The sequence below is a fragment of the Mus musculus genome, chromosome 14, assembly GCF_000001635.26.
Source record: "Mus musculus strain C57BL/6J chromosome 14, GRCm38.p6 C57BL/6J".
Lineage (NCBI taxonomy): Eukaryota > Metazoa > Chordata > Mammalia > Rodentia > Muridae > Mus > Mus musculus.
This window is the reverse complement of record NC_000080.6, coordinates 54,484,608-54,498,039: the sequence shown is the minus strand read 5'-3', so window position 1 is coordinate 54,498,039 and position 13,432 is coordinate 54,484,608. Positions and strand designations below refer to the sequence as shown.

Here is a 13,432-nt window from a genome sequence, read left to right as displayed (position 1 = left end):
CCAACACTCCCTTCTGCTCTTCTTTGTTGACATTAAAATGGAAACCTGCAATAGTTTTAAGATGTGGTTATGCTTATGTAGCTACAGGGGATGAAAAAAATATGGATCCCAACGAAACTTACAAAGATTAGATCCGACCAAGCAAAACCTATCACTTGAGACATGAATGTCTTCACAAAGCAAATAGCCCAAATAATTCATAGACTATCTTAATTACTGACTTCTTTAAAAAAAATGCATGCAAGTCAACTTCAAAAGGGCTAGCCCAAGTGGTCGATCACAAAGAGATGGACAATACATAGACTGGATAGACAATAAATGCAGAGAGCCTGGATAAATACAGAGACTGGGCAATGAATACAACAGCTAGCTTTTTTCAGACTAACCATTCCCCACCCCCCTTAGGGCCCAAACAACAGACAATATAGAAACTGGATAAACCCAGAGACTGAGCAATAAATGCTACAGCTAGCTTCTCTCAGACTAACCATTTTTCCCATGGGGCCCCAAAACAGGAATACTTCACCCCAATGCATCAGAAAACAAATATATATAAGAAGACCATTGTCCCAATCCCTTAAGTTGGGGTGGGAAGTTCTGATCACTTGATGTTTTATGGTTGTTATCATCTAGGGTTTTTGAATGTTTTGCTTAATTATTGTGTATTGATAAAAAAATTTTAATAGAAATTTAAAGTTTTTATTTAATTATTGTATTCTATATTGATAGAAATGTAAGTTTTTTGTTTAATTATTCTATAACAATGGATGTTTACGGGTTTTTTTTTTGTTTAATTATTGTATAGTAATAGAAAATTGAAATCTGCCTGGCACTTACACACCGAAGGGCCGTGCTTTTAGAATGGGAGGGGAATGGGAACTGGACACACAGTGTAGTGGTGGTAATCTGCTATCATCAGTAACCTGGTAACAATAGAAAGTCACTTTACCGCAGACCTAATGCCAGCTTCCCCTCTCCTGGGAAGGACGGTCAGTGGGATAGATACCGGCAGTGATGGCTAGCATCCGGAGCTCCTGTGCCGATCTCTGTCCGCTGGGGCTGTTTTCTTGCTTCTGTGAGTCACTTAGTTGAGAGATCCAGATCCTCACGAGCTGGCTGGATAGCCAAGCGTACAGATGGCTCCCTCTGTGCTCTGCTCAGCGATACGTGGCGTAGGTACCTTGCACCTTGCGAAACATCCTTGGCACTCTTCTTCAGATGATCGGGCAAGTCCAGAGCTTATGAAGGGCAGTCCCTAGAGATGACCAGCACCACTAGCACCAGGGTAAGAGGGCCCGTGAGAACCCCAAGAGGATGGGGAGACAATTGAGGCCCCTGGAGACACAACCAGAACAGGGAAGTGGGTGCTCTTATCCTCTGAGTCGTCTCTCCAGCCCTTCCTCCATTCTGAGACAAGATCTCTCTAAGTAGCTTTGGCTGGCCTGCATACTATATAGACTAGTCTGGTCTTGAATTCACAGATCTCTGCCTGCCTCTGCCTCCTAAATGCTGGGGTTAAAGGTGGCCACTACCATACCCTCTCTGCTCTAGCTTTATAGAATTGGTGTATTTCGGGGCTCAAGAGATGGTTCAGTGGTTAAGAGAGCTTGAGTCTCTTCCAGAAGACCCGAGTTCAGTTCCCAGTACCCATGTTAGGTGGCTCACAACTGCCTGTAACTCTGGCTCTAAGAATTCAATGCCCTTTTCTGATCTCTGTGGGTACCACACACAGCTGGCACACACTCAGATAGACACATTTGAAAAGCATGATAGGGAGACAATGGGGACAGACTAGTGTTGGTACACAGGTAAAATGAGCACAGTATGCTACCTTCTAAGGTCCCATAGGGTTTCACCAGGGCCTTTTCTTAGTGTTTTCTGCCTTTTCTTCCATTCTTGTGCTATTCTCGAGGCAAGGATGGAACTCTGAAGAACTGGGGCCACTTTTATGTATTTAGTGTCTAGGTTTATTTTAATTTTATGCATATAGGCATTTGCCTGTATACATGTCTGTATGCTATGTGTGTGCAGTACCCACAGAGGCCATAGAGGGGCCTTGGATCTCTGGGGACTGGAGTTACACATGGTTGTAAGCTGCCATGTGGTGCTGAAAATTGAACCCAGGTTCTTTGGAGAAGTCTGTGGTTTTAGTTGCTGAGCCATCTCTCCCAGTCCCATGGGACCATTTTTAGTCACCAAGAAGAGCTTCTGCTGTGACCCTCTGGGAACGGACTCTGCTAAACGAAGTGTCCATGAAAGGAGCATGAGATCCATACCGACACTGGACACGTTTGTCCCTCTACGTGTATCTGTGCATCTTCAAAGTCGTCATTGCCCTTCTCCAACACTCTAGTGAGTTCTCCATTCTTCCCCCATTGGTAAAACCATGAGCAATAGTGTAAGAAATTAACCTTTATCCTATAAGTTCCCAAGAAGAACCTGTAGGGCATCCAAATACAAAGGACACTGGAACATGCGGGTGCATCCAAGCTTTCTCTGCCGGACAAACACCATAGACGTATTGAGAAACATGATGTAGGCTCAGCTTCTTGCTAGGAGGTGTGGGAACTGTCTCTTCTGTCAGGCATTTGGGATGCCTTAGGGAACTTTCCAGAGCTTGGTGGAAGGTGGGATGCCATCACCCTTCCTATGAGTACTTGTGCTTCTCCACCAGCTCTCTGTTTGACCTTGAGTCAGAGGACAGAGTAGGACTGCTCTCCATTACTTGCTGTGTGCGTCCCCTGTGTGATCCTCACAGTTAAAACTGCTCCTTTCTGTGAGCTCTTCTCAATGGATTTTATACTGGTTATCTGCATACATACATACACACATTATATGCATATATATACATATGTATACATACATGCATGCATACATACATACATACTGTACTGGCTAGTTTTGTGTCAACTTGACACAGATGGAATTATCACAGAGAAAGAACCTTCAGTTGAGGAAATGCCTCCATGAGATCCAGCTGTAGGGAATTTTCTCAATTAGTGATCAAGGGGGAAAGGCCCCTTGTGGGTGGTGCCATCTCTGGGCTGGTAGTCCTAGGTTCTATAAGAGAGCAGGCTGAGCAAGCCAGGGGAAATAAGCCAGTAAGTAACATCCCTCCATGGCCTCTGCATCAGCTCCTGCTTCCTGACCTGCTTGAGTTCCAGTCCTGACTTCCTTTGGTGATGAACAGCAATGTGGAAGTGTAAGCTGAATAAACCCTTTCCTCCCCAACTTGCTTCTTGGTCATGATGTCTGTGCAGGAATAGAAACTCTGACTAAGACACAGACATAAACTTCTACAAAAGGCAAGTTCCTGTTGAGATGGTTGTTGTCTACCAGTGTGTGGCCTTAGTTGGGGCAGCTATCTGCTGTTGACTTCTGAGCCCAAACCTTGATGGTATAGGGGTCTGAAATTTGGTAATATGCATTTCATCCTCTTTGTTGTGCTTAGCCTTCAGGAGTAAAGTGGGCAAGTGTCTCACACCAACGTGAGGGTTCCCATAGGTATCTGGGTTACATTCTCAATCACCTGACTCCCTCCATTATCTTAGCTATCTCTGAACCTTCTGGCCACTTTGACTTCCTCAGTGCCTAAGGACAAACCTCCTCTTTCCACCAGATGGCGCTGTGACAGCACTGCCATCTGGCGTTCTGTGGTCCAGAGAGGCCTCTGAGTTTACACCCAGTCTGCCTTTAGGCTCTGCCTCTGACCTATGGGATTATGGGAATCCCAGTTCAGTATCCAAAAATGGCATGGGCATTGTACCACAGGGCTCTTCATACTTGATGTCTACAACCTTTTCTCTTTTAAAAAAGGTGTGTGTGTGTGTGTGTGTGTCCCTCTGGGTGAGCAGTACCTTTAATCTCTTAGTTATCTTTCCAGCCCCCTACAACTGTTTACTAACCAGCTCTTACCCCTTGCTTTATATAGTTTTACCTGGGATAACAGATTTAAGACCAGTGAATTCCAGAGAGTCAAGTATTCCAAGAGTAGGTCTGTTGAGGGGCACCGTCCTCTGCTTGCTTGGCACAGCAGGGGTTATGCTATGCCAGAGTGTGGCTCCAGGCCTAGGAGCCAACCTAAAGGAGAGGACCTGAATTCAGGGGCAGGGTTCTGTGGAGATCCTCCATTCTTTACTGATCACTATGGCAACAGAATGCTAAGACTTTATCATGCTAAAAATATGGATAATTGCCCTTAGGTTTTAATTTGTCAGCTCTCAGCCTTCTAGGTGGGGTGATGGTTTTGTGGGATGTTAGCCTCCAGATTTACTTTCTACACTAAAGTACTAGAGGTTGGCTGGCGACACAGGCAGCCACTGGACTAGGACTTGGCTAGGTCCTAACTCGTGTCCAGAGCTCTCCCTGCCCCAGCCCTTCCATCCCTCAAGCCTATCTTACTTTATTCTTTGGGCCTATGGGAAGGGAACAAAAGAATGATATTCTATTTTTAGGTAGGAGCTGCTGGCTATGGCCCAGTCCCCTATAGTTATCGATTTGGCTGCTAATGTATCTTGAGTGGTGCGGGGACTATTTTTTGTTAGTCATTCTGAGGCTGCGAACCGGACCTCACAGTTGGCTTAGACTCTTCTTAACTGTTATACTCACAGACAGTTTCCCTTCCCTTTTCAGATGGGCCCCTATTTCTGTTTGATTTCCTCAATAGTCCCACCCCCGACTTTCCCCAACCATCCCCTTTCTGAACACTGGGTCTTCTACATCAGTCTTTTTTTACTCTATTCTTCTTGTTTGTTTGTTTTTTTTTTTTTTTTTTTTTTTTTTTTGGTTTGTTTGTTTTCAACACAGGGGTTTGTCTGAGAAGCCCTGGCTATCCTAGAACTCACTCCATAAACCAGGCTGGCCTTAAACTCAGAGATCTGCCTGCCTCTGGCCCCCAAGTCTGGGATTAAAGGCGTGCGCCACCACTGCCCGGCCTCTTACTCTGTTCTTACTTCACTGGAGAGAAAGACAACACGGGTGTAAGGAAACATCTAAGACAACTTTTGCGGTACTTTTACCCCATATAAGGTGGCAATGTCTAGTACATAACAGCTGGTGCCACTGTGTGTGACTCAGCGCTGTTACTCATCCCTCCGTAGGGGGCGGTTAGAGTAGAGAGAAGCTGGCAATGAAGAGTCCCTGTCCGGGCTAAGATAGAAGAAACCTCCCTCCAGTTCTCCCACCTGAGTACAGGTAGGAGGATTCAGTGAGACTCTGACCCAGATCCTTTCCTGGAACAGCTAGCATTATCCAACTAACCCTCGGTTCTAAATAGGCTTCTCGCTTGACTTGGGCTCTGTTGTAGGTTGGCTTCCTGTCGTTTTGACTAAACACTAGGCAAAAACAAGTTGGGGAGGAACGGCTTGATTTCATCAGTGATGTCCTCCACCATTGAGGGGATCCAAGGTGGGCACTTGAAACAGAAACCACGGAGGGACCGCTTCCTTCCCGGATTGCTTCCCCAGGTTTGTTCAGCCTCCTTTCTTAGACAGCCCAGGCCCACTTGCCTAGGGATGACCCCGCCTACAGTGGGCTGGGCTTCCTCCTTTCTTAGACAGCCCAGGCCCACTTGCCTAGGGATGACCCCGCCTACAGTGGGCTGGGCTCCTACATAAATTAGCAATTGAGACAATGCTCCACAGACATGTAACTAGAGGCCAGTCTGGTCCACTCAATTTTTCAGCTAATGTTCTCTCTTTCTAGGAGTGAAAGGTGACCGCAAAACCTAATCAAAGACGTCTCCTACTGTATGCTTATGTCTCTTCTAAGACAAGACCTTCCTTTGGTTTGCTGTGTTCCTGAGCTGGGGAGTTTGATACCTAGCACCATGTTTTGTAGCTTACAAGTGCTACTAACTCCAGTTCCAAGGGATCTGATGCCCTTCTTTGGTTTCCTATGGTATCCACACAGGTAACATTCAAACACGCACACATACCACACACACTTGCACACACATGTGCTAAATCTTTAAATAACTATGTTCTTTTGTTTGAGACATTGTTTTGTTATGTAGCTTGGCTGGCCTCAAACTCATAGTACCCAGCCCTGCTTCAGTCTTTCACGTAATTTTTATTTTATTTTTATTTTATGTGTATGAGCATTTGCCTACATGTTTGTCTGTGGACCATGAGTGAGCCTGACAGAAGAGGTCAGAAGGAGGGGGGCATTTGAGTCCCTGGGACTGGGGTTAAATATGATTGTAAATCACCATGCAGGTGTTGGGAACCAAACCTAGGTCCTTTGCAAGAGCAGCAAGTGAGCTTAATTGCTGAGTCATCTCTTGAGTTCTGGGATTACAGGATGGTTCACCAGGCCAGGTTTCTTCTGTGTGTGTGTGTGTGTGTGTGTGTGTGTGTGTGTGTGTGTGTGTGTGTGTGTAGACAGGATCCCACACTGTAGCCCTAGCTTGCATAGACTGTGTAGCTCAGGCTGGCCTTAAATCTGTGGCCACTGGCATGCGCTAGTTTCCCAAAGGCTGAGGTTACAGTTGTTTGCCACATCTGGCTTGCAGTTTGCTGTGTTTGTTTTGAGTCTAGGATTCCCTATGGATCCCTAGCTATCCTAGAACTCACTGAAGCCCAAGGTAGCCTCAAACTACAGAGGTCTAGTTGCCTCTGCCTCCCAAGTGTTGGGATTAAAGGTATGCACTATCTTGCATTACTAAAAGGAATAATTCTTTTTTTAAAATTTTTATTAGGTATTTTCCTCATTTACATTTCCAATGCTATCCCAAAAGTCCCCCATACCCACCCCCCCACTCCCCTATCCACCCACTCCCCCTTTTTGGCCCTGGCGTTCCCCTGTACTGGGGCATATAAAGTTTGCAAGTCCAATGGGCCTCTCTTTCCAGTGATGGCCGACTAGGCCATCTTTTGATACATATGCAGCTAGAGTCAAGAGCTTCGGGGTACTGGTTAGTTCATAATGTTGTTCCACCTATAGGGCAGCAGATCCCTTTAGCTCCTTGGGTACTTTCTCTAGCTCCTCCATTGGGGGCCCTGTGATCCATCCAATAGCTGACTGTGAGCATCCACTTCTGTGTTTGCTAGGCCCCGGCATAGTCTCACAAGAGACAGCTATATTTGGGTCCTTTCAGCAAAATCTTGCTAGTGTATGCATTGGTGTCAGCGTTTGGAAGCTGATTATAGGATGGATCCCCAGATGTGGCAATCACTAGATGGTCCATCCTTTCGTCACAGCTCCAAATTTTGTCTCTGTAACTCCTTCCATGAGTGTTTTGTTCCCAATTCTAAGAAGGGCCAAAGTGTCCACACTTTGGTCTTCGTTCTTCTTGAGTTTCATGCGTTTATCAAATTGTATTTTATATCTTGGGTATCCTAAGTTTCTGGGCTAATATCCACTTATCAGTGAGTACATATTGTGTGAGTTCCTTTGTGATTGGGTTACCTCACTCAGGATGATGCCCTCCAGGTCCATCCATTTGCCTAGGAATTTCATAAATTCAAAAAGGAATAATTCTAACCATGGTGTTTATTCATTTAATCTTCACAATTGGGTAAGGTAAATTGTCTTTTCTACATTGTAAACAAGGAAACAGATTTGAAGAGATTAACTTAAAAATATTCTGTGGGTTTAATAAAAACCTTCACCAGTGGGATATCTATCTTATCTTAATTGATAGATAGATAGACAGATAGATAGATAGATCAATTGATCGATCAGTCTTGGTCATGGTGTCTCTTCACAGCAATGGAAGCCCTAACTAAGACAGTGGGAAAGAGTTTATCATGTGTGAGGCCCTGTATTAACTCCACTGCATAGGGTTGGGGGAGATGTGGGAGCTGGCTCAGTATATAAAAGCCATTGCCACCAACCCTGAGGATCTGAGTTTGATGTCTGTCTTTTATTGCTGTGAACAGACACCATGACCATGGCAACTCTTATAAAGGCAAACATTTGATTGGGGCTGGCTTACAGCTTCAGAAGTTCAGTCCATTATCATCATGGCATGAAGCATGGCAGCATGCAGGCAGACTTGGTGCTGGAGAAAGAGCCAACACTTCTACATCTTGATCCGAAGGCAGCAGAAGGAGACTATGTGCCACACTGGGTGTAGCTTGAACATAGGAGATCTCAAAGCCCACTCTCACAATGACAATTCCTCCAGTAATTCCACAACTACTTCAATAAGGCTATATTTCCTAAAAGTGTCACTCCCCATGGGCCAGGCACTCATAACTTGAGTCCAGTGTGGGAGGGTGTGTGCACACCTATTCAAACCATCACTATAGCAGATGTAGATAAAGGTGACACTTCCCCAGGAACTCTAAGGCACCCACAGTGGTGTTAATAGGCAGGTGAGAATTAATAGAGGATCTTGAAGTCAGATCAGTTATATTGGAATCAAATTTGCCAACAGATTATGGGGTAAGTCTCAGTCTGTCTCTGTCTCTCTTTCTTTCTCTATAGATAGATAGATAGATAGATAGATAGATAGATAGATAGATAGATAGATAGATAGAAGATCTTGGTCATGGTGTCTCTTCACAGCAATGTGAACATTTAAGCAAGGACATTTAATTAAGGCTGCTTACAGGTTCAGAGGTTCCATCCATTATCATCAAGGCAGGAAACATGGCAGCATCCAGACAGGCATGGTGCTGGAGGAGCTGAGAGTTCTACATCTTGTTCCAAAGGCAACTAGAATAAGACTGTCTTCCAGGCAGCTAGGAGGAAGGTCTCAAAGCCCACCCCACAGTGACACACTCCCTCCAACTAGGCCATACCTACTCCAACAAGGCCACACCTCCTAATAGTGCCACTCCCTGGTCCAAGCAAATTCAAACACTTGAGTCTATGGACCAAACCTATTCAAACCACTATACTCACTAAACTACCCAGCTCTGATCCCTCTTCCTTCTGTCCTCTGCCGGTCAGAAAGCCAGTCTTTTGAGAATATAACTTTCCTAGATGGAGTTAATATACCTTCCTAGTATTGTCCAATGGTGGGTCTCATTTTGTGTTTTGTTGGCAGTGAGTTTTGTTGTTTTGTTTGTTTAATGAGGGTTGCTTAGGAGAGGGTGGGCGAGGGGTTATTTACATAGGCATGGCTACTTCACCATTATACACCACTAAGGAAAATGTCTAAATGTCTGTCTCTTCCTTTTTTTTTTTTTTTTTTTTTTTTTTTTTCGAGACAGGGTTTCTCTGTGTAGCCCTGGCTGTCCTGGAATTTACTCTGTAGTCCAGGTTGGCCTCGAACTCAGAAATTTGCCTGCCTCTGCCTCCCAAGTGCTGGAATTAAAGTGCTCCACCAACGCCCGGCATGTCTCTTCCTTCTTCAGGAACTATTAACCACCTCCAGCTCCCCTCATGAGCCCTTTTCTGTGTTTTTTCTTGTGTGTGTTTGTGTGTGTGTGTGTGTGTGTGTTTGTGTGTGTGTATGTAGACTGGAGGGTGACACTGAGTGTCCTATTCTATCACCCCATGCCTTGTTATAGAGAGATATTGTCTCTAACTGAATATGGAGCTAGGCTGGCAGCCAACAGTTTGTGTTTGGGTGTGGTGTGGTGTGGTGTGGTGTGGTGTGGTGTGGTGTGGTGTGGTGTGGTGTGGGTTGAGGGGGCACATGTGTGGAAGTCAGAAGACAATTTATGAGAGTTGTTAGTTCTTTCTTTTCACTATGTCAATACTGGGCATCAAACTCTGCCAGGTGTGGTGGCAAGAGACTTCTCCCACTGAGTTGCCTCACTGGATACTTTTGGATTTTTGAGGTAGGGTCTTACTGTAGCCCAGGCTGGCCTCCATCATGCGGCAGGAGTCCTGCCTCAGCCTCTGAGTGTTGGCATTACAGGTGTGGGTACTTGGCACATTCTGTGCTTAAGAGTTCTTTGCAAATTATTTTTCAATGCTTTTAGTCTGGCGAAGCCATACAAGTCTTATTCATTCTGCCTTTTGCCATGCACACAGGAGATGTCTATTGAATTAATTCTGTCTTCAAAGTCAGAGGCAGGCTTTCTAAAAACTCTCTTCTAGCTTAGTTTCCAGAGCAGCTTCCTCCTTTCCTTTCTCCTGGAGGAGAAAGAATACATCTCTGTTTTTTGGTGTTACCATGGTAGCCTATGATACATCTAAAGTGCTGCTTGCCATCCACCAGAGACTGACGTTTCCATAGCAACCAGGTGAAGGCACTTGCTGGATGAGCTGGATACAAGAAGAAATTTTGGTCTGAGTTGTGTGTCTGAATCTTCTAGCTTCAATCTTCCTTTCTCTTCCCTCGAAGCATTTGTCCTGAGTCTCCAGAGCTGGCTTGCTCTTGAGACTTTTCCTGACTGAGGAATCTGGGAATCTGTGAGGTGAAGCTGGCCGCAGACTTACATCATGTGGGAAAGTGGATGTGAGGAAAAGTCTGCTCCAAGCTCCAAGACCACTTTTTTGTTTGTTTGTTTGCTTGCTTGCTTGCTTGTTTGTTTTTCAAGATAGGGTTTCTCTGTGTAGACCTGGCTGCCCTGGAACTCGCTCTATACATCAGGATGCCCCTGAACTCAGAGATCCACCTGCCTCTGCCTCCTGAATGCTGGGATTGAAGGCGTGTGTCACCACCACCTGGCATCTAAGACCACTTTTAAAGCAGGGCGCTCTGCAGACTGTTCCAGATGATCTGTTCTTGGCGGACGTTACTGCAGAGCCATTAGGCACGTTTGCGTTTAGAGCAATGGGTAGATGGATGGGTCAGCCAGAAGGCTGGGAACGAGCCAGTCAGTGTTGGGCTCAGAAAGGGGAAACCATGACCTTGGAAATCAGACACTTGTCAAATGTTTGCCAGTGTTCTAGAAGGAATGTGCTCCTCAGACCCAGGGAACTCCATGGCTCAGGTCCCTGCTCTATCACGAGCAGCTGACTCAGCTCAGGGCTTTCATTCACCTCCGACTCCCCATCTGTAAAAGGGAATGAAGGGAGTGCCTACTTCATCGGTGTGTTCTGAGCCTTAGATGAGATACTAAATATGAATATGAAGCGTTTAGAATTGTTAGTCTGTTCCTGTCATCCCCTCTCCTCTGGGTGCTTACTCACTAGACTACCCACCTAACCGCATTCTCATTTTAGAAAATGCTCGAAGTTTACAAGGGGAGAAGAAGGGTGGGCGGGAAGCGTGAAATTAATGAGTTCCTGGTTAAAGTCTCAAGTTCTGTATGTGTACAGTCAGCCTCATGTCAGTCAGTGGGAAAATGAATCCCACTAACCTGACCTAAGCTCTGCACAGTCAAATCACAATAAGGATGGCTCTGAAAATTCAAGGCAAGCCCCACCTAGGTACCTAATGGTTAAACTTTGCTTGGTCTTGAAAGAAGAAGCCTAGAGTTATTGATACAATCCTTTATTTATTTATTTTCCTGAGACAGGGTTTCTCTGTGTAGTCCTGGCTGTTCTGAAACTCACTCTGTAGACCAGCCTGGCCTCGAACTCACAGAGATCTACCTGCCTCTTCCTCCTGAGTGCTGGGATCAAAGGTGCATGCCAATGCCTCTTGGCTACAATCCTCTTTTTCGTAGATTCCCTACCTCTCACCGTCGTATAGCTCCTGCTGTGGCTTCCCAGAGCCTGGTCCTACACTGGCAGATTTCTTTCTAATAAGTATCTTAAATCAGCACAGGTCCTCAGTCTAAATGCAAGTTCTGATTTAAACAGTGAACCGGAAGCTTTAGTTCCTAGTCTTTTCCCTGAAATTCCCCCAAACCACCAACCCCAGTCCTGGGTTGCCTATGTGTCCCACAGGAGTGTGTGCCAGAAAGTACACTTGTATCTCCGGAGTAGTACTATACTTTTATGTTTCTTGGCTCCTACAGAAGGGGTTTGGACTTCCACTGTGAGTTCCACAGCGAATCACTTAACAGATTTTAAAGATCGCCACTCTTTTACTTTAAAAAAAAATTTTTTTTTTTTTAAATTTTATCCTCCCAGTGCTGGGGTGGAACCCAGAGCCCTGTGCATGCTAGATAAGTGCTCTATTAGCGGAGCTACATCCCCAGCCCTGTGTGTGTGTGTGCGCACCCTACCCCTTCTTCCTACCGCTCCCTCCCAGTTGCCTTTGTATTTAGTTCTCATGACTACCATTTATACATATAACAATATCAAATGTTTCCGAATATTTCTGAATAGGTTCAGTATAAGGTTCTGAGTGCGAATCAAAAAGCATGCCAAGGCAGTCCTGAATTCATACTTACATGAATTCGACAAAGCCAGCAAGCTATGGATGCTTGACATCTGGATTCAAATTCATGAAGTCAGACCCGATGATGGTACAGGCCCATCATCCCTGGGATTTTAGGATGAGACAGAATGATTGTAAAGTCAATGTTTGCCTGAGTTACAGGCCAGCCTGAGCAATTTAGTTAGACCTACATATATGGGTCAGAGAAATGGCCCAGGGGGTAGGGCATTGGCTGCCAAGCCTATGACTGGAGTTCTATCCCAGGGAACCATGTGGTAAAAACAGAGAACAGACTCTTACAAGTTATCCTCTGACTTCCACGTGTATCCATGGGATACGTGTATGCACACCTGCAGACACATACCCACACACACATAAACCAATGTGAGAAAAATAAACCTTATTATTATAGAAATAAACTTTATTATTTAGGTCTTTTTTTTTTCTTAATAACAAAAAGGGAGACCCAGATTAGCGGCAGAGTACTTGCCTGGCATGTTTCAGACCTTATGTTCAAAAGAAAAAAGAATCAAATTGGTGGAAAGTTCCTTGGGCATATCCATCAGTGAGCCAGGAAGAAAGAATTGAGAAGGAGGATAGCTCTGCATTCTGGGGTTCCAGATAACCTGGCACTGCCATCTACCCAAATGTTATTGCCTTCTGCACAGGGATGAAGTGAGCTCCTCCATGCACTTATGTTGTTTTACACCAATGTTTTTCCTTCTTTCATCTATCTATCTATCTATCTATCTATCTATCTATCTATCTATCTATCTATCTATCCATCTAGTGTATGCATATATGCATGTGTTTGTGCATTCGAGACATGTTCTTACTATGTAGCTCTAGTTGTCCTGGAACTCAGCATGTAGCCCCAAATCTTGCATGTCCTTTTAGGTCCAGTTCCTAAGCCTGGAATAATACTTAAGAGCCCAGCCCACAGTCCGTGGTCTGGCAGCTGTTGGTTTTGACCCGTGTTAGCAGTGTCACCATCCTGCCCATCTTTCCAGCTTTAATTGGAAGTTCCTTGAGGTTCTGAGACTGTGTCACGCATGGATCTGTCTTCCCAGTACAGTGCCTGGCATACTACATACGCTTACTAGTAGAGGGGAACAAAATGTCTCTAGGCATTTGTGGTAGAAATATTAAATTCCCAGAAAAATATACTTAAGATCAGTGTGGATTGAAACCTGCTAGATTAAAAAAGAAGACATGTGTGGGCTTCCTGGGATTCCTAGAGGACTTCTACCCACAAGACTG

General features: G+C 45.0%; 1 long non-coding RNA gene across 1 annotated transcript; it reads left to right on the top strand.

The window, feature by feature from the left end:
- Positions 1-5,126: 5,126 nt before the first annotated feature.
- Positions 5,127-5,727, top strand: Gm41153. Its single transcript, XR_874629.1, has 3 exons — positions 5,127-5,193; positions 5,306-5,465; positions 5,704-5,727. It is a non-coding gene; the product is annotated as a predicted gene, 41153 (long non-coding RNA).
- The last annotated feature ends 7,705 nt before the right edge of the window (positions 5,728-13,432 follow it).